The sequence below is a fragment of the Pongo pygmaeus genome, chromosome 1 (genome assembly GCF_028885625.2).
Source record: "Pongo pygmaeus isolate AG05252 chromosome 1, NHGRI_mPonPyg2-v2.0_pri, whole genome shotgun sequence".
NCBI classification, from domain to species: Eukaryota; Metazoa; Chordata; class Mammalia; order Primates; family Hominidae; genus Pongo; species Pongo pygmaeus.
In genome coordinates this window covers 119288097-119307912 of record NC_072373.2, presented here as the reverse complement: position 1 = coordinate 119307912, position 19816 = coordinate 119288097, and positions in this window count along the sequence as shown.

The following is a 19816-nucleotide window of genomic DNA, read 5'->3' as shown; positions in this document are numbered from 1 at the left end:
TGCTGATAGCAATAATAATTCAGACAAGGCTTCCTTACTCAAGGAGTTTGTGCTCTATATAGTTAATAAGCTAGAGATAATGAAAGAAAAAAAAACCCCAACTTGAATTTTGGGTAAGAGAAACTTTTCAGACCAACGATCATTACCAATAACAGCTTCCATGCATGACCCTGCCCGGAGCTTGGGGCCTGCACTACTGTTTCCAGGAAACACATTCTTTTGAAAAAAATTTTTTTTTTTTTTTTCTTGTAGAGATGGGGTCTCACTCTGTTGCCCAGGCTGGTCTCAAACTCCTGGCTTCAAGGAATCCTCCTGCTTCGGCCTCCCAAACTTCTGGGATTACAGATATGAGCCACCATGGCTGACTGACGGGCACCAAATTCTAGGAGAGGACTTGAATAGGGTAGGCATCTGTCTCTCCCCATTCCTTTCAGAGACAGAGCTCTCCTGGGCAGGAGAAAGGGAGAGGGAGAGGGAGGAGGATGAATAGTGAAGCACCAAACCTCAGAATCAAGGCCTTTTTCTTTTCTTTTTCTTTTTTCTTTTCTTTTTTTTTTTGAGATGGAGTTTTGCTCTTGTTGCCCAATCTAGAGTGCAATGGTGCAATCTGGGCTCACCGCAACCTCAGCCTCCCATGTTCAAGCGATTCTTCTGCCTTAGCCTCCCGAGTAGCTGGGATTACAGGCATGCACCACCACACCCGGCCAACTTTTTTGTATTTTTAGTAGAGACAGGATTTCTCCATGTTGGTCAAGCTGGTCTCGAACTCCCGACCTCAGGTGATCTGCCTGCCTCAGCCTCCCAAAGTGTGGGGATTACAGGCGTGAGCCACCACGCCCGGCCAGAATCAAGGCCTTTTTAAAACTTCAGTGTCTTGTCTTTACCCTTCATGGTAAGGGTAAAGCCTAGAAAAGCATCTGGCTCATAGAAGGTGTTCAGTGAATGATTGTTTCATTAGTGAAGGAATTCCCTTTGGAAATCTCATAGGAAACTTACCCTCTCCAACCCTTCACCTGTGCATTATTCCAGCTCCTAAGGAGGCAGCAGAAACCCAGGTAATCACAATGGTCAACAGCAGCGAAGGCAGCACTTTCTGATTTTAAACTTGACTGCTATGGATGCCACCTCAGTTTAATATCTGTAAGTTTGGTCAGTATCTCATTCAAGAACATTGCATTTACTCTGGTACTTAAAGATGAAAAATCAACGTTTACAAAGCAGATCCATTGTTAACCTAAATAACAAACAAAGAGAGTCTCTATAAAAGAATAAAATATTTATTTGGGAATAGAGCATTGCATAGGAATATGCCTGCCTTAGTAATGCATGTATTCAGGGAGGCAAAGGAAGACAAAGGTTTTTAATGGAAAAAATGAGGAGGATTACATAATTGTTTTGAAATAATTATCCTTGGCTATAAAGATCAATAACAAGGATGATGCCAGTCCAAGGTTGGACAGGCAGTTGCTGGGCAGATGTCTTTGCAGAAGTCTTTTTTGTGTAAGGTTGTAATGGCCTTTGTAGGAGGTTGTGGGTTTTGCAGTCTTTTGTGATAGCTTTTGTTACCAGGCATACAAGCATGAGAATGCTGTCTTCAGGGCCTTCTCTGGCTCTATTTATCAGAGGTTTCTTGTTAGTGATTCCATTTTGATTCTGACAACTTTCACACATTCATACACATTATCTCATTTAATCTCACAGTCATTCCATGACTCTATCCCCATTTTGTGAATGAAGTAACTGAGGTCTGTAGAGGTCAACTAACTGGTCAAGGTCATAGAACTTGAAAATGTTCATTGTCTTGGGTCTCTAATACTGGGGCTGACCATTCTCCCAGGCAATGTTGAGTGAGTCAGCCCAGGTGAGTCGGCTCCTCTGCAACTGTGTCTCCTCAACTAGTTTGAACAACACAGGCCTGTGAGCCAGTCCATAAAGTGGCTAGTGGTTCCCTTCTCCCCATTTCCCCTTAGCAACAGGAGGACTTGTCTGTGTGCCTTCAGACACCACACAGTAAATCAACTGCCACATTAATTCTGGACCATCAGTATTTTGCCCCAGGAGAAAGTCAGAGGCAAGCACACTAATATCTCATTGATATTTTCAATTGCCAAAGGGGAAGTGAGATTAATCTAATCCCATCTGTCAAGGTGGAGAAGGGCTGATTCGAAAGCAGCATAGATTACTTTAAGGAGATGACAGTTTATCACTCTCTGGACAAGGGAATATGAAATGAGGACTAACCTCCTTTATGAGTTGGTAAAAACATTGATCAGCAAAGACAATATCTGGGGAAATGAATAGCAAGTTCTCTGGCCCTTTTTTCACTTTTCCTTTCCCCGAGACTTTATGTTATATATACACACTCACACAAACAGGACAGAATCCACCTCCTGCCCCTCAAGAAATAGTTAACATTTGTTGAGGATTAATTATTGCCAGGCTCTATACTCCGTGTTTTATATTTACTATCCAGAAGCCTTAATTGTTAAACGAGGTAAGTGTTATTAGAACCTTTGTACCATTGTGGAAACTGAGGTGTATAGAGGTTGACTTGCCCGAGGTTACCCAGCTAGTGAAGGATGAAATCAGATGCAGTCCAGCCAACCCTGGGCCTGCCGTCAGTCACACGCAGTACACGTAGATCAATCAGCCTGGAAAGCCACCTAGACAGCCCTGCTTCACTCCATCCTTGGTCAGCACCTAGGGAGCCCTGCTGATCCCAAAAGGATGTGCCTTTTACGGGTTGTAGAGGCTGAACCACAGCTGAGGGGCTGGAATGCCTGGGGGCCTCAGACAGGGTGTCTGGAGAGCTGAGGTTCAAGGAAGGGTGGAGGGGGTGCTGAAGCTGAAGGCCGTGGGTCTTGCCAGCAAGTGGGGCTCAGTGAGCCGAGGTGCCTCTCAGTTACTTGCGTGTGTGAATTTCCGGTGGAGGACAGTGATGGGCTCTGGGCCCTTGGAAACTGGGACATCCAGCATGTCCAGCCACAGTGCAGGCTGCCCTGGCTGCTGAGAGTCTCAGAAAATGCCACGGTCATGGGTTAGGAAGGCCTGGGGACCACAACAATGTGACTTCAAAAACCAAAGAAGGAATGTGCTCAGAATGCATGTGTCAGTGTTCAGTTCTGACTCCTTGCTTCAGCCAGGGGCAGAAGCACCTTCTACAGTAAAGAACCACAAAAGAGGGCTTTGCTGCCAGCCTCAGCCAGGGACACATGCGGCCAAAGCAAAGGTCACTCCAGGGCTGCAGATTTCAGCCTCTGTGGCCAGAAACAAGCTTCCCAATTAATAATACTCTGGATCTGACAGAGATGGCTGCTCTGTCTCAGGCGTGTTTGCCGTTGATCCCTGTGATTGATGCTAATAACATTAAGAGTCTGTCAGGGTGATATTTCATGAATGTCTCATGTGGTGGGATGATACAGTCAGGAAAATGCAATTCCCTAGCTCAGGCAGAATCGGAGATGACCCAAAGCGCTGATGGAAAGGCCCAGGCCCTTTCCAGCCTCTGGCAGGGTAGGAAAAGTGGGTGAGGTGGGGGCTTGGGAGGGGCTGGGCTGACCTGGAGCTGTAACAGGGATCTCTCATGAAGGGCTGTGAAGAGAAACAGTATGTGAGAGAGGCAAGAAGCTTTTCTCTGGGTTTCCTCATGTAGAATGATTCCATCTGTGTAAGCCATGAAGGAGTCCAGGGAATTTCACCCCAAAATGTTGAAACCACCTTTGCAAAGATTATGACAGTGACAGAAGCCTGGCATGGCTGACTCTACCTTGCTTCTAGCCTCACAGGCTGGCTGTTCTCTCATTCCTGGGCATAGGCAAAGCTAATCTTGGGAGGGATTTATGGTTTAGCTTTGAAGCCAGGATCATAATAGTCCCTCCCCTAAAACTGACCCCCTTCTTGTTCAGGGACTGAAACTGCCTTTGTAAGACTAATGAAAGGCCACAAAATTAGGATTATGGAAGGGGCCTGAATTATGATAAGATGTAGGCATAGCTTGCCTTTCTGTCATCGTTTATTGCACTGGCACTCAGAAGATTTGTAACTTCCCCAATTGGTCCCATAGATAACATCACTATCGTAGAACCTCAGATTGGTCTTTTGAGATCTTTTTCAGACTTTGGTATTCTGGTGACTGACTACACCCAGATCCCATGACTCATGACTCAGCTGGTCCTGTGGCTCTTACCCAGATCTGACTCAGCACCAGAGGACCGTTTTCCACACTCCTATCTATGATTTCATCCCCAACGAATCAGCACCACCCATTCCCTAGCCCCCTGCCCACCAAATTGATATCCATAAAAACCCTAACCTCTGAGTTCTCAGAGAAACTGATTGGAGTAATCAACTCCTGTCTTCTGTGTGGCTAGCCTTATGTTAATTAAACTCTTTCTTAGGGCAGCACTGCTGTCAGTGAATCAGCTCTATCTGTGCAGTGGGCAAGAAGGACCCACTGGGTGACCACAATATGGCACTTCGGTATGTTGGTTATTTTAAGTTAGAGGCCTTTGATGCTGGAAGAAACTTTACTCTGGTATCTCCTTATCTACCACAAGACTGGATCTGCCAAAGAGAACACAATTGCCTTCCATTCCCTTCCTGAAATCTCATTATCTATGGCAGAAAAGAAGACTGGGGAATGTAATACAAAGTATTACACAGTAATGTACCGTACTACACAGTATTTACACAAAACATATAACACAGAATGTACTACACAGTATTTTCACAAAACAATATCTGTCTCTCCAACTCATTCGAATTCTAAAGAGTCATTTACAGGTTAATTTGTGTCTTCTACGCCCATTCATTCTCCCTAACAATCATTTACTACTCCTCAAAAGAATTACCAACATTCTCCATCTCCAACTCCCCTATGAAGAAGGGTATATAAGTTTCTGTCTGGATCTCATTGGATGACTGTGTGATTGTGCTTCTGTGATCCCTACCCCACATGTTAAATGAATTTTGTATGCCTTTTTCTTTTATCAATCTGCCTTTTGTTAGGGTATTTTCAGTGGACCTTCAGAAGGCAAAGGGGGAGCTTTCCTTCTTTGACCCTACAGCTATTAGACTTGATTAAGACACACAATAATGAAAGTAAATAAGAAGAAAAACATTCATCCTGCTGTCTCCAGAGTTTGAAATGTCTGCCCCAAACTTCGATTTCTATCTACCAAAAATTCATGCATTAATCTAAGGCTGATCTCAAAAGTGAATTTTTTTTTTTTTTTTTTTTTGAGAAGGAGTCTCACTCTGTTGCCTAGGCTGGAGTGCAGTGGCACAATCTCGGCTCACTGCAACCTCTGCCTCCTGGGTTCAAGCGATTCTCCTGCCTCAGCCTCCCAAGTAGCTAGGACTACAGGCATGTACCACCAAGTCTGGCTAATTTTTATATTTTTAGTAGAGACGGGGTTTCACCGTATTGGCCAGGCTGGTCTCAAACTCCTGACCTCAAGTGATCCACCCACCTCTGCCTCCCAAAGTGCAGGGATTACAGGCGTGAGCCACCGTGCCTGGACATGAAAAGTTTTTTGAATTCCCCCATTAGAAATGATATTCACCCTGACTCCCATAACACTTTGTTCATTACTGTAAAAGCATAATGTTCAAACATTTACAATATACCTCCTTCAAATATAAAATGGACACATGCCGAAGACTTAGCAACTCATGAAGGAGGGAACCAATAACGTAGTTAAGCTAATTCAAAGAGCATTTTGAGGAAATGAATACTTATGGTCATTTAAAAGGAAATGTTAAAATTTCTAGGTTAAAAATAAAACTTGCCATTGCATATATGGTCAAATGATTTTTGACAAGGGTGCCAAGACCATTCCATGGGGAATACACAGTCTTTTCAACAAATCGTGTTGGGAAAACTAGATATCCATGTTCAAAAGAATGAACCCTTACCTTACCTTCCACCATATACAAAAATTAATTCAAAATAGATCAAAGACTTAAGCATAAGAGCTAAAATAATAAAATTCTTAGAAGAAAACATAGGGAAAAAGGTCCATGGTATTATATTTGACAATGACTTTTTTTTTTGTTTGAGACAAGGTTTCACTCTGTCACCCTGGCTGGAGTTCAGTGCAGTGGCACAATCTCAGCTCACTGCAACTTCCACTTTTCAGGCTCAAGCAATCCCCCTACCTCAGCCCCTAAGTAGCTGGGACTATAGGCATGCACCACCACACACAGCTAATTTTTGTATTTTTTGTACAGGGTTTCACCATGTTGCCTAGGCTGGTCTCGAGCTCCTGAGCTCAAGCTATTCACCTGCCTCAGCCTCCCAGTGTTGGGATTACAGGTGTGAGCCACTGTGCCCAGCCCTGACCCCCACATTTTTAAACAAAGCTTCTCTTCCATAATCAATTGCAAATCAGAAGATCTTTGAATCTATCTGCAGCCTGCAAGCCCCCTATTCAAGACATCCCACCCTTTTAAACTTAAGCCAATGTGTAACTTCCTGGCAATCAATTTTGCAATTTATGATATTGCCTGTAGCTTCTGCTGTTCTGAAATTTATTCCTGCCTCTAAAAATCCTTGCCGGCAAGCCACTGGGGAGGCTAGGTTTTGAGCACTTAGCTGTCTGGTCTTTCTTACTTAGTGCTCTGCAATAAACACCTTCCTTTCTATCACCACAAAATCCTGGGTGTGGGTATGTGGTTTTACTGTGTTGGGTGAGCAGACCTCAGTTTGGTTCTGTTACAAGTCCCTGCTCCATCTCACTTGCTACAACATGAATGAAACTTGAGGACGTTATGCAAGATGAAATAAGCCAGTCACAAAAAGACAAATACTGTATGATTCCACTTATATGAGGTACTTATGATAGACAAAATCATCAAGACAGAAGGTATAATGATGGTTGCCAGGGGTTGAGGGAAGATAAAATAGGGAGTTATTGTTTAATGGGTGAGAAGTTTCTGTTTTGCAAGATGAAAAGTGTTCTGGAGATGGATGGTGGTGATGGTTGCATGACATGAATGTGCTTAATACCACTGAACTGTTCTTAACTCCACTGAAACATGGTTAAGATGGCCTGGGTGCAGTGGCTCATGCCTGTAATCCCAGCACTTTGGGAGGCCGAGGTGGGCAGATCACCTGAGATTAGGAGTTCGAGACCAGCCTGACCAATATGGTAAAACCCAGTCTTTACTAAAAATACGAAAATTAGCGGGGTATGGTGGTGCGCACCTGTAATTCAAGCCACTTGGGAGGCTGAGGCAGGAGAATTTTCTGAACCCAGGATGCAGAGGTTGCAGTGTACTGAGATCGCACCACTGCACTCCAGCCTGAGCAACAGAGCAAGACTCCATCTCAAAAAAAAAAAAAAAAGGTTAAGATGGTAAATTTTGTACCAATTAAAAAACAAAGCTGGCTAACACCCTACAGGGCAATTAAAACATCATAATCTTTGGTGTTATCTTTTTTATTAGATATAAATTATTTATACTTACTGGATAAGATCTGTAAGTTAACACGTATCTTCACAGAGTCTGAGCCCTTAATGAATAATAAATAGCCAAGTCACAGGGAGATACTTTCCCTGAGGTAATTAAGCAATTCTTGGGTAGGCTTGTGAAGAAATGCCCAGAATGACGTTGGAAGGACGTGCTGTTCTCTCTTGGCCTTATTTCCAAGGTTTAGACTCAAAGTATTATTTTTTAACATCACAGAAATTTTTTATGCCCTGGTCTCTTGAGGGTAGGGACTGTGTCTTTTTCATCTTTGCCCCTTTCCACATGCTCTGGTTTGTAGAACAGAATTGAAGAAGGAGCCATGTGCTAGATAGAGCGGGTTGGGAGCTGCAGACCTGCCTGCTCATTGTTTCTGTGATCTTGACCCATCCTGTAATTTCCCCATGCCTCGCTATTCTCATCCATCAACGATGAGATTGCACCTAAATCCTGGGTGCTGTGCTGGGCCTGGGGATGCTGTCTAATCTCTGGGTTTCCTTCTAGTTTGCTCTAATCACCCATATGAAAAAGAAGCTACTCGAGGCAAACACATAAATGAAACGGATAATGAATGAATAGTATTTTTTCTTGCTTTCTTTGGAAGAGGCATCCTGGATGCTACTTGAAGCCTGCAGCCCTGACTCCTGGGCTGGGAGGTGGGCAAGGACTTGTATTTTGTAGCTCTGCTGAGAGGGAACAGCTGTCCATTGGTGGCAGGACTGACACCTCCCAGAATACAGGGGCTTTGGATCAGCAGGAGTCAGAGGGAAAGGAAACTGGCATCCGAGTCTGCCTTTGAGAAAGGAGCAAATTACTATCTTATTATAAATTCATGATCCACTCATTGCTGTTTTCAATTAATTTCTTGACAAATCTCCTGTTTCTTTTCTTATTTTCCTTAGGACAGGAGGTGTCCTGGTGATTAGCTGGAGCTCTGGGGAGCTGTTGCTGAAATTAACTTGAGTGCTTTGGAGAGAGATTTACATGGAAGAGTGGAGCCAGGGCTGCTCCTTTGGCAGGCACTGCTGTGCCACTGTGGAGGCGCCCCTGCTTTTCCCATGCTGTGCAATGTCCTCAAAGGCCTTTGGAGCCATGCCTAGGCTCAGCCCCATCCTGGTGTCCCCCTGTGTCCGTTGTGCCACTGCCCGGCTACTTCACTTGGCCATGGGCCTTACCAGCTTGCAGACAAACCCGTCCATCTACGCCTCCCAGCGCAGCTTGGCCCACTTGCAAGCACTTACAGAAGGTTTCAGAAGGAACATGTCTGCCATCTGTGTTTGGAGACTGTGTCCCAGACTTTCGAGCTCACATTAGTCATCGCCACAGACGGGACTGGAGTCCTGCCCACTGGAGTCCCAAAGGTCTCTGGTGTTTGTTTTCCACTCTGCATGCCTGGGTTGGGGGATGGCAGGGGGATACAGGTTGTTGGAGTACCTCCCAGCTGGCCGTTTCCTTGGTTCCCTGGGGCTGCCTTGCTTCCTCTCTAGATCATCAGTCTCAGCAGAGGAAACCAAAAATCTCCTCCTCGCCCCGCAACCATCTTTTGCTGACTGCTAAGCATCCCTGCTCTGAAACAATAACTACCATAAAAGCAATAGGCTTGTCTTCTCTGTTCTAAGCATGTACTATTCAGGTGATTTAGGGGGAGTAAACAGGCCCAGAGAAATTAAATAATTTGTCTAAGGGTACCGGCTAATGAGGATCTGAGCTCAGTTCTAAATGACCCCATCACTCCTGCTCTTTTTTAGTCCCCTTTATAATTATTTTAAAATAACATTTAATTAATTTTCTATTATAAAAGGAACACATGCTCAAACAAAAAACTTAGAAAATATAAAAATGTATGAAGACAAAACAAAATAACCCCCAGTATTAGCAATGCCAACTTGCCAAGACAAAAATGTTAACATTTTTATTTCTTTTTCTTTTCAATCTTTACTCTCTGTGTGCACACACACACATAGGCAAAGTGAAATCACATTGTATATTCTTTTTTGCTTCTAGCATTTTCCACTTAGCTATCTAATATTACCATTTCCTGATATCAACAAATGATCTTCAATCCCATGCTTAACTCTTCTGTCCAAGGCATGTTCTGCCCAATTTTGTTTTCTCCTGTGTCTGTTTGAATGTCTCCTTTCTGGCCTGCATCTTAGGGGGACACTGAAGTCTCCTTTCCAAAAGAAGTTCTATTCAGGGGGAATCTGTTGTCTTGTTTAAAGCCCATCCTGGGCTGGGGAGCGAGCAGGAGAGAGAGAGAGAGAGACACCACCCATACGTGACTAGAGTGCCATTTGTAGAAGGATGCCCCAGAGGCAGCGTGGCCCTTCACCACCACAGTTATCTGGAACTAGCAGGAACTGTGTGGAGGAAGAGGCACATCCCCTTTTGAATGGCTGTGCCCTTGCAGCCATCTCAGTCCCTGCTTCCTGAAGGGAATCAGTTACTGGGCTCTGGGAGACAATTTTCAAAGTGAACTTCCACGGATGTGAAGGGAACCATTGACCTAGAAATCTGAAGGGGCTAGGTCTTATTTTGCTCAGAACTGAAAAGAGCCACTTTGAGAGGACAAACATTGAGGAAAAAATGAAGAATATTTCATTGTTTAGGGAAATCCTGTGAGCCTATAGGAGTCATCTTAGCCCATGTGCATGGTCACATGGCCTCTGTCCAGGATGGCCAGGATGGGGTGACTTCCTTAGAAGGGACTGGCATCTTGGGAGGCAGGCCTTTTCAGGGCTCAGCCCCAGGACTCTTTACCAAAATGTTGAAAAAAAAGTTTCTTCCATGGACCTCTAGAAATGGGGAGAGCATTGATGGGTTATAACTCAATTCTCAACACCAACAATCCATAACTCTCAAAGAAGATTTGTGACTCCAAAAGGGTGACCTGAATCAGGAGGCTTATAATTGCATTGCCAAAGTGCAATGTGATCAGAGGCAAAAACATAAATAGGACCTCCCATGAGGAGTTGAAACTCCCTTTATCCTGCGCCTGTGGTTATCTCATTGATATTTTCCACTGTAGGTGAATTATTTCAGTGTAGAGTCTCCAATTTAGAAAATACATGGCATGTGTGCCAGCATTTTCCCATCCTGCACCCATGGCAGACATCAACAATCAACACTGGCACCCTCCCCACTGAGCCTAGAAGCAGCTTCAGACTCAGTCTCAACATACTTCTCCAGGCAGCCATTACGAATCAGTCAGCACTGACCTGGAATGAAATCCTTTGACATTCCTGAATTAGTTTATAATCACAAGCAGGAATTGTATATTAAGTTCTTATTAGATAGAATACTTAGAAGGCCCTCAAGTTGGTTCGTTTGCCTGTTTTCTCATAAGAATGAGGGCAGAGCTGGGCATGGTGGCTCATGCCTGTAATCCCAGCACTTTGGGAGGCTGAGATGGGAGGATTGCTTGAGGCCAGGAGTTTGAGACCAGCCTGGGCAACATGGCAAGATCCCATCTCTACAAAATATATATTAAAAAAATAAAATGAAGAGTGAGGGCAGGAGGTGGCGGGAGAAGTGGAAGCAGATGGTGGAAGTTAGGTTGAAGAGAGTCAAGGATTCTTATTCTGATCCTACCATTTTCTTTCTTTCTTCACTCTGTCACCCTGGCTGGAGTGCAGTGACACTATCCCAGCTCACTGCAACCTCTGCCTCCCGAGCTCAAGTGATTCTCGTGCCTCAGCCTCCCAAGTAGCTGGGATTACAGGTGTGTGCCACCATGCCTGCTGAATTTTGTATTTTTAGTAGAGAAAGAGTTGTGCCATGTTGGCCAGGCTGGTTTCGAACTCCTGGCCTCAAGCATTCCACCCACCTCAGCCTCCCAAAGTGCTGGGTTTACAGGCATGAGCCACCATATCCAGCCCCATTTTCTTATTTAAGACTCAATATGTTTCTCCTGACATTGCCACAGGTAGCCTCCTTTCCTGCCTGTTCCTAGTCCAGCCCTGGGACTCTTCTCACCTCTTGTCAGGGTCCCTTGAAGCAGGGGCTGGGCTGTCCCTCTCCCTGAGGCAGGCAAGAGGCAGAGCTGGGTTCAAGCAATTCTCGTGCCTCAGCCTTCCAAGTAGCTGGGATTACAGGCATGTGCCACCATGCCCGGCTAAGTTTTATATTTGTAGTAGAGGTGGGGTTTCACCATGTTGCCCAGGCTGGTCTCAAACTCCTTACCTTAGGTGATCCACCCACCTTGGCCTCCCAAAGTGCTGGGATTACAGGGATGAGCCACTGCATCTGGCCTATTCTTTAATGAGAAGAATAGAGCAATGAAGTCCCGGAACTGGGCCGGGGTTCCCAGGGGCTTCCCAGGAGCATGTGGCTGACTTATTTTAGTGAAAAATTAGCCAGCACAGATTTATCACCCAATATATAGCTTTGGCCATCAGTATTCCCATAGCAGCTTCTGCTGATTGCCTTGTTCAATCAACACAGGGTGGAGGTAATATTCCATTCACGTTGCGAGATCCTGGCTTTGTGTCCTGACGGGCCATGTGGGCAGGCTGCTCTCTGCTCTAACGCTCCCTCAACACTATGTTCACACCATCCTGATTTTTTCCCCCAAGTGTTTGCACGACTCAGCCTATGCAAGGGATTATGGAGCTCAGTGGCTCTGTGGCTTCTTTTCAGGTTCTGGCAAATGACTATTTGCTTTTTCTTCTTCTTCTTCTTCTTTTTTTTTTTTTTTTCTTTTTTTTGAGATGAAGTTTTGCTCTTCTTGCCCAGGCTGGAGTGCAATGGCATGATCTCAGCTCACCGCAACCTCTGCCTCCTGGGTTCAAGCGATTCTCCTGCCTCAGCCTCCCGAGTAGCTGGGATTACAGGCATGCGCCACCACGCCCAGCTAATTTTGTATTTTTGGTAGAGACGGGGTTTCTCCATGTTGGTCAGGCTGGTCTTGAACTCCCAACCTCAGGTGATCCACCCATCTTGGCCTCCCAAAGTGCTGGGATTACAGGTGTGAGCCACTGCGCCCAGCTGATTATTTGCTTCTTCATGGCAACTCACAGACCATGATCCCCACTCAATCTTGTGGGTTTGTAATAGCAGCACAGAAAAGCTATGTTGAACGTTGGCACGTCTGTTAGCTTTTCCAGGTGCTCAGGAGGAGGTGAACTGGCTGTGTGTAGTATGGTAAATAAAGGGGCTGGGCTACCTTTCAGAGGTTTGGCACACTGAGTGACTTATGTCCTGACCAGAGACCTGGGCTAGGAACTTCGCTCCACAGCCTGGATGCCTGGGACCTTGGTCCGATTTGCAAACAACAGCTCCATATGAAGAAGCTTTGTCACAATAGTTATAATTATAGCAACCATCCAGAGGATGCTGCATCCTAAATATCCCTCAGCAGTAATCCAGGTAAAAAGCACACCTGACTATGTGTGCTCTTCTCTGCTTCAGAACCCTTCAGGGAGCTCCACTGCCTGTAAGGAAAAGTCCACATCTGGGCACTTGGGTCTCCACGAGCTACTGCCTGCTTATGGCTCCAGTCTTACCTCTCACTGCTTCCTGCATTAAACGTTTGCCCTAAACATTGAACTGGGTTCATTGTTGCATATTCCCCCTCACCCCCAAATCAGACTTTGCTCATTCCCAGGATACCTTTCAACTTCCCCCACCTCCCCACCTGCCTAACACCACCACTCACTAACAAGGAGCTGTGCTCCGAAGCTTGTGGACAGCTGTGTCATGGAGGAGCTGCCGTGCTCTGTCCAGAGGGCTGTCTCTTGAGCACAGAGACTGAGCCTTCCCCACCTCTCTAGCCTCTAGTCCCAAGCACAGCCTGCCACCTGGTAGCCCCTAGGAAATTTCCACCAAGTGCATGCAAGGTCTTGCAGCTGCCCCACAGCTTGACATCCCACTTCCTCCAGAGCCTCCTCCACTGTCTTCTATCCTCTGCTCAAACCCCTTAACCGATGCCCCAATTTTTCAAGGGCAGCTTCTTCAGTGTTGTTTGTTCATTCACTCAACTAACAAGGGCTGACCATGCATTGGCCTTGAGGGACTGAGGAGCAAAGGTGCTCACGCTCTGATGGGAGGCACACGGAAGCAGTGGCAATAAAATCTGTAAAGTCTTCTGTGAGAAGTTAAAGATAAAATGCTAGAGGATCCCAGAGGAAGAAGCCACTGCTGACTGTGTGGTGGCTTCTCCCCAGTCTCGTACCCTGACTCTCACTCTTCAGCCTGCCCCAGTTCCCCGCTAAGCTACACCTTCTCCAGGAAATCGCAGCACACCCATGGCATCCACCTTTCCACTGAAGACTCCTGAGTATTCAGCCCCAACCTCTCTCTGAGGATTAGAGAAGTTAGGTAACCTGGCCAAGGCCACACATCTAGGGGCAGCAGGGATGGCGCTCTCCTAGGACCATGCTGCACTCCTCCAAATCTGCTGTTTGCTCCCCTCCCATCCATCTCCACCTTCTTTGCCCTGCTGTGTGTCCAGGGAGGCTGATCTGTGAGGATGTCTTAGTGGGCTCCTGTCCTGGCTGCCTTCGGTGGATTTGGCTAGTAGCCCTCAGAGGAGTGGAGGAAAAGAGGAACATGAAACCAGGGAATTAACTCCTCTGTCATGCTCCCAGTGAGACCACCTAGGTTGGCTGTCCCTTGGCAGAAGGGGATCCTCTCAAGGGAGCTTCTCTACAAGACCCTTTCCGTCTGGTCCAGGTAGCTGTTCTCCTCCTGGTCTTCTGGCTGGGTGATGGGAGAAGCTCCTTCACTCCACTGCTACTGGCTCTAGGTTACTGCATTAGCCCTGCCTTTACCTGACACCATGCTCACACCTTTGTGAAAACACCCTCTGTGCATTATCCTAGTTTGAGTGGCTCCCTCTTTCCTGTGGGCCCGGGGCTGATGCATGCTCCTCCTTCTGCATGTCCTGGATTGGCGAATAGCATCAATATCTGCACAGTTCTCCAGGCCCCAACCTTAACCATCTCCTATTCTTCTTTCTCTCTCATCCCACTCTAGGACCTGAATGCCTATGAAGTTCACTCCTTTGGCCCCACTCCCTTCCTGCTGCCTTTGGGCTCTCCTCATGTGACTCTGCCTGTTGAAACTGTCTGCTAGCCGGCCCAGCATCTCCAGGCATGGCCTCACTCATCTATCTCTCTCTTGCCGAAGGTCTCCTCATGTAACACACGATTCCTTTAGATGGTCCTTCATCACCAGCAAGATGAAACCTAAATTCATTGGCATGGTAGACAAGACTCTAGCCTTGCCTCCCAGAGGCCAGTCTCTGTCTCCGCCACTCCCCAAGTGGACTGCATTGTGTTTCTGCTGCCATAAACATAATTTATTCTGGCTTGAACATCTTCTGTCCGTGTCTGCAGAGTGCACTTCACTCCCCCTGCAGTTCAAGCATCCTTCCTCCACAAAGCCTTTTCTTTTGATCACTGCAGGACCTGTGAAAGCTATCCTGAGATAGCCTGTATTTACTGGACTGAAATGATCTGCTTGCCCATCAATTTCCCCAAATGATATATGGCAAGGAGTAGTTGAATCTAAGAGCAGATCTCAAAGCCTATGTCCTTTCCATTGTCTTGTACCCTGCTCCCCACAAGAATACCTATTTTTTGGGGTTGGTGGGAGGATCATGTGAGATAATGCATGGGCAGTGCCTGGCACAGGGTAAGTGCTCAATAAATACTGTTATAAATGGGCGACCAGGCTGGGAGCTCCCCGCCTTATCTATTTCCTGTGTATCTCTCAGTCCTTCGAATCTCCTGCCTCCTCTAACCAGAGTATGTTTCTGGGGGTTACAAATTGCTGAGGCTCCCAGTTAGAGATGAAGATCCCATTAGCGAAGACTGAATATCAGACTAGCTGTCAAGAAGCTCAGCTTGTTAGGTCAGGAAGGGAAGGGAAAGGGAAAGGGAAAGGGAGAAAGAGAGAAAGAAAGGAAGGAAGGAAGAAAGAAAGAAAGAAAGGAAGGAAGGAAGGAAAGAAGGGGAAAGGAAAGGAAGGAAGGAAATATATATATATAATTTTTTTTTTTTTTCCGGAGATAGAGTCTCACTCTGTCGCCCAGGCTGGAGTGCAGTGGTGTGATCTCAGCTCACTGCAACCTCAGACTCCCAGGTTCAAGTGATTCTTGTACCTCAGTCTCCCGCTGAGTAGCTGGGATTACAGGCGTGCACCAACACACCTGGCTAATTTTTATATTTTTAATAGAGACAGGGTTTCACCATGTTGGTCAGGCTGGTCTCGAATTCCTAACCTCAAGTGATTCACCCGCTTCAGCCTCCCCAAGTGCTGGGATTACAGACGTGAGCCACTGCGCCTAGCCCGGAGAGAAAAATGTTATAGGCAGGTGTGTGTGTGCGTGATTGTGTCCGAGTGCTGAGGACGTGCTATTCATGGGGTGCAGGAAGATGGATTTTGCTTCTCCAGTAGTCTTGTCTATCTGCAGGTCTTATCAGGCCATATCTCCAAACTTCTACTTGCTTTGGAAATCTCACATGGAACCTTCCCAGGATCAGGAAAAAAAAATTTAAGTAGAGTACCTTAATTCTATGACTCTACTTGACTAGCACTGAGAGATCTTGACCACTTAAAACATTCATTTATTTCCCACATACCTGGCAAAATTCTGTTTTGTCACAGGCCCTGCTACCCTACAAGGTTTTGTTACATGGAGGTGGAATTTCACTATTAGGGGAATCCCCTACAGTTCAACCTGTAGAAGCAGAAGGAAGGAGCAGATATCCAGTCATGTGGGGGTACATGGGGTTATAGGGCTTCTCCTCCTAGCCTAGTGGGTTACAGTTGACAAAAAGAACAACTGTTATCTACCCCATCTCCTCCCTCTCCACCCTAATGGAGGAAGAAGCTTCCTGAGAGAAGCTACTTCCTGAGCTCAGCCTTGTCTCTCTCCTCTGGAGAGTAACCTCCTCAGAGAGCCATGTTGCCCTTTCTGAGCATTTGCCAGGCTGAGCTGGGCTGGGTGGAGGGAGTGGAGATAATGCCTGCCTGCCTGCCTTCTTACTGTCTGCACAAGCATTGGCCTCTGAGTGAAACCCAGAGTCTCTGCTTCAGATGCTGGGGACCTGGGCATCTTTGTCCCATTGTGTCTCCTCCTGGCGCTGGCCAGGGGCCTACAAAGTGCACTTGGAACCAACTAGTCCAAGTCCTTGGTGAACTTGTCATTTTCTTTAGTTCTCTCCAGCCTCCTGGCCCTTTTAGGGACCTGTCACAGCGCCTGCTGAGAGTGATTGCCCAACAGAAGCTCCTCCTGCACTCTCAGCCCACAGTGGGGGCAGGCGCAGGCCGAAAGGCTGGGGAGCGAGAGAAAGCCACCTGCTGGGAGGTTCTGGCTTTGTTGCTGCCACTGACTCAGCCCCAGGCCTTTCCCAGTGTGACCAGCCCATCAGACTCACACCCCTGAGCTAACCTGCACCCACACCTTCCTGGAAGTACAGTCTCACGCTCAGGACAGTGTTTCATGCCTGTCTTTCTAAGGAGTTTCTGTAGGATTTCAACATGTGATCTTCCTGCCCTGCTGCCCTCAGAGCTACTCATGTGACTCTGTTTCCTTCTTTTCAGTCTTTTAAAATTGTGGTGAAATGCAAATAACTTAGAATTTACTATTTTAACCATTTTTGAGTGTACAATTCAGTGGCATTAAGTATTTTCCCTTCTTTTTGCTCCTGCCAGCCTTAACAATAAAATGGTGGTCCTGTCTGTTTCCCCCCAGGCCACTGGGTGGGTGTCAGGGGTCAACTTGGATGCCCAATATCTCCCATTTGGATGAAAAGTTTCTATTCTGACAACCACCCATTTGAAAAATGTAAACTTCCATGGAATCTGCCTTCCTTCAGCAGAAAACTAATGGGAGGCTTTTTAAATTAAGAAATTAGAGTGAGTTGGCTGGGCACAGTGGCTCACGATTGTAATTCCAGCACTTCGGGAGGCTGAGGCAGGCAGATCACTTGAGGTCAGGAGTTCGAGCCTGGCCAACATGGTGAAAACCCGTCTCTACTAAAAATACAAAAATTAGCTGGGTGTGGTGGTGTGCACCTGTAATCCCAGCTACTCAGGAGGCTGAGGTTTGAGAATCGCTTGAACCCGAGAGGTGGAAGTTGCAGTGAGCCGAGGTCGTGCCACAGCACTCCAGCCTGGGCAACAGAGCAAGACTCCATCTAAAAAAAAAAAAAAAGAAAAAAAAACAGAGTGAGTTGGTCCTGATTTCACTTACTCCTACTTTTACCAGCCTATGTGAGGAAGGAAAGAGCACTGGACCCAGAGCTTAGAACACCTTAAAGGCTGCTGGCTTCTGTGGGGCTGGCACCACTGGGGAGAGGGACTCCAGTCAGCTGGTGAAGGGCTCAGGTCCCTGGCTGCTTGGAATGAGGACTTGTCTGATCTTTCCCCAGAAGCTTGCATTTGTTTGGGATAGAGCCAATGTGCTGTCTTTGGGCAGGAGGCTGCATCTTGATGTACTGTGTTTGTATCAGAATACTTCTGGGTACAAGAGATAGAGAGCCTGGCTTAAAGTCAATTAACATGTGGTCAAATCAAGGATCCAGGTTCTTTCATCTTTCTGCTTTGTCATCCTCAGCATTGGCTTTTTTCCTAAGACTGGTTACCCCGATGGTCCCGACTCTCCAACTACCGATGGCGGAAGGAGAAAGGCTCCATGATTCCTTGATTCACCCAGCTGTAGAAAGAAAGAAACCACTCTCCCAAGCATAGACTTTATGGCCTTCCCTTCTGACTAATCAGGCCAGCATAGCTCACCTGTACACCCCCGGATCATCCGCAGTTACAGGTGAACAATGTGGTGGGTTGACTGTTCAAGATTCAGTGCTAGTGCTGGGAATATGGTCAGCTTCCCCTGAAGCACAGCTTCTAAGTACCCTGGGGAATTGCATTACATGTAGGAGAGGTACACACTGAGCAAAACTTGGTTTCTGTTAGAAGAAAAGACTTGGGGAGTGGTCCCCTACAGCAGTGTTTTTCAAACTGTGGATTGAGATCCATTAGTGGCTCATGAAATCAGTTTAGATCACAGCTTATGGGGCAAATTCAGCCTTTATTTATTTGTATAAATGAAGTTTCATTGGAACACAGCCACCCCCACTCATTTCCTATTGTCAATGGCAGCTTTCCCACTACAATGGCAGAGTTAATTTAATTACTTGGGACAGAGATCATATAGCCATCAAAACCTAAAATATTTACTCTCAGGCCTTTTGCAGAAAATATTTGCTGATCCCTGGTTTAGCGAGTTGCAACCAGTACTAAAAGATGAAACAGATCAGACAAGAATAGAAAATATATCAGAGTGCATTGCCTGTGATAGGGATAAGTATTATTTCATAAACCCTTGATTTTAGTTTTACATAAACATAAATTCGTGCTTGTGGGTGCTGGGCTCTAGTTTATTTCTTATGCTGGGTCATAGTCAAATAGTTTGAAAAATTGCACTAGAGCACCACTCATTTTTTGCCATGGAAATAGCTTCTTAAGAAGGCCTATTTGTAATAGTGCTGCCCTTTGGGTTACATGTGATCTCTGTACCTAAAAGGTTGGGTGCTGGGGAAGATGCCTTGAGTTAACAAAGGGCCATGAAACAATTTTGGGGGGTGACCTGGGAGCGCTGAGTGAGCAACAGTATAGGATAAGCAGGGATGTGGCCAGGAGGTAGCTGGACCAGCCAAGGTCAGACTTGAAGAGACGGTGCTGGAAGATCTAAGCCTTTGTTGGTTCTAACATTCTGTGATTTTCAGAGGGGCATTCACCCCATTCTGTGGGTGGAAAATCAAGGCCAGAGGAGACCACACACAGAAAACTCAGGGGCAGGACTAGTGGCTTTGGCCCTTTGGTGGCTTTCTGCCTGCCCTCCCCTGACTGTGAGTTTTCTTTGGCCCACGCTCCAACTATGCCTGGAGAGAAGCTAGACCAGATGGAGACTAGCTGGGAGAATTGACTCCTGGGTTCTCCTCTCCTGAGAACTCTGATCTTGCCAGCACAAAGGGGAAGACATCTTCTCTGACTCCTTCAGGGAAGGGAGTCCTGCCGACCACAGCTTTCCACATTTCTGGGCCTCTGGCAATTGCCCTCCTTTCCCTCCAACTCTGGCATCTTCCTGCCTGTGTGGGAGTCACTAGTGTGCAAGGAGGCTGAAGGGCCCTGATTGTCTGTGAGAGCCTCTGCCATTAGTAAGGCAGTCCTGGAATGTTTATGGCCTCTGCCACTTCAAAGACATTGCTGGGCTCCCATCTAGGGAATGGCTTTGACATTTATAGGAGGGTCAACAAGCTAATAAACCAGAGAGGTTTCTAGTGCCTGAGGGATCCTCTTACAAGAAGAAATGTATTTCACATAGGAATGTCCAGAA